We start from the raw sequence: 2,137 nt of genomic DNA, 5'->3' as shown, positions 1-2,137 counted from the left end.
TCAAACCTCGTAATGTTTCAACGTCTTTGATGGTTTTCTTAATTTTTTTTTCCTGACAATCTAGGCAGTCCAGACACTTAAAATACAGGACAGCGAACAGTGCATCAGACACAAAAGCTTGACTAGTGCTATGAGAAGTTCAGAAAAGGCAGGCATACAAGGTCTTAATTGAAAAATCTCCACTATTTAATAGTAAAATTTAAACATATTTTTCTTCCATCATTCTGTTTTACAGGGTCATTTTGTTTTGTTCTCTAATAGTGGGGAGAGGGAGAATAAAAAATTCAAAGGCAATGGAAATACATTTCTTTTCCATTATATATTTTAATAAAAGCATCAGAAATATAATTCTATTCCAGGCATTGTTCCTAACTCTTTCAGAATGCTACCATATTTGCTTTTAAAAATGAGATATGGAAGATGTTTATGTGCATATATACATTTAAACAGGTCTCTGTTTAAAAAAGTATATATGGGGCCACTTTTAATACCTCTTCAGAGGTATTTTAATACCTCTTCAGAGGTATATAGAAGTATATGGAAGTATATAGAAGATATGGGAAAAGGCAGAACCAATAATTTGTTGTTAACAAGGCACTACCTTTGTGTTTTCCTTTCTCAACTTTACATTATTTTTCTGGATGCAAAGAACTGCAAGAGGCAGTCTTACCAATGCCTTTTTAGTGTCCATAAAATGTCTTTTTCTTGGCTATTTTGAAGTAAATGTACTAGTAAAGCTATGCCTAAAATCAAAGTTAATTCTAATTATGATCAGAATTAACTATTTATTTATTTGTTTTAAATTGTGGCAATCTTACCTCTTCTATGAGAATTTGTAGCTGTTTGACTCTTTTTTGAAACACTTAGGGCCTACACTGACCTAATGTTAAATGTCAGGAAACAGCTATGAAAACTGTGGACTTAGAACTATGCCTCTGGAGTATGAACCATTATGTCAGACGAACGAGGAAAGAAATATCAGGGATCTAGACAGCTGCCTTGTTGCTTCCCTTGCCTCATCCATGAGTTACAATCCAGACTGTGGTATCAACTCACTGAATAGCATTTTTAAACAGAACTGTGTAACTTATCCTACTTCCACATGTGCAGCAAAAATAGTCTGGAGTCACCTTTCTTTTCTTTTTTTAACTCCATAATCCTTATGGGTCCCTTCCAACTTGAGATATTCTATGATTCTATGATTCTATAAATATCTTTTTTCATTAGAAAAATTAATTTGAGACTGGATAGTTTCAAAAAATATGTAGAAAACACATATGAGTTTGATACAGAACTTGCAGGGAAAAACTGTGCACCCTACATCATGCAAGAGATGATATTGCAGCTGCACAGAAGACATAAATAATCAGTCTCATTCCCCTGTCCTTGTTGAAATTACCTTCAGGCTGTAATCTGCAGCTGAAACATAGCAGGAGTTGAGAATATATCTTTTATGATGGTAACATTTAATTACCTAATTTATATCAAGTCCTCTCAGTAAGACCATGTTTAAAAAAATTTGGAATTAAATGTAACTGCCAGCAAGGTAGTCAAACGGGATAGCAACACATACACCTGTAAAGATCTACATGAATAGAACATTTGCAACAGTGTACATGTAAACATAAGTTCTACACATAATACCTTTTTCTACATACTGCATTCATGCTTTTCTGAATGGAACAGCTTCAGGAAAATAGTTATTAAACTCCTTTATAAATTTCTTTTAAAAATGTAGGGCATATTTTCTACCAATTAGCTGTTCTATACCAAATGAGTAGGGAGACAACCCAGCTAACTGATAGAGAGATAATATGGGCAAATTGCTTTCTGGACACTTGTCTTTCGATCAAAGAAGGTGTACTCTGAAAATACTGAAATATTCTGCTGTTTTCTTTTTAAATGTCTCACTGATCCATTTTCCTTATTTTATTGAAAATCCTGCACACCAATTGCACCAGTCAGTATCCATTAATATTTGCCTCTGCTGTATCCATCGTGCATAGCCTTTGTCAGTTCTCTCATTATTGATTGGCACAAGTTACCCTGAAAGACCTCACAGGCAGCTGAAATTGGAGTCTGCAGTTCTGTTCCTGATTTTGAATTCTTTTCCTAAGCACACGGAATATGGCCAATT

Source organism: Manacus candei, unplaced genomic scaffold, assembly GCF_025592945.1.
Source record: "Manacus candei isolate 608988 ecotype Guabito, Panama unplaced genomic scaffold, ASM2559294v1 h1tg000160l, whole genome shotgun sequence".
Lineage (NCBI taxonomy): Eukaryota > Metazoa > Chordata > Aves > Passeriformes > Pipridae > Manacus > Manacus candei.
This window is presented reverse-complemented; position numbering follows the sequence as displayed.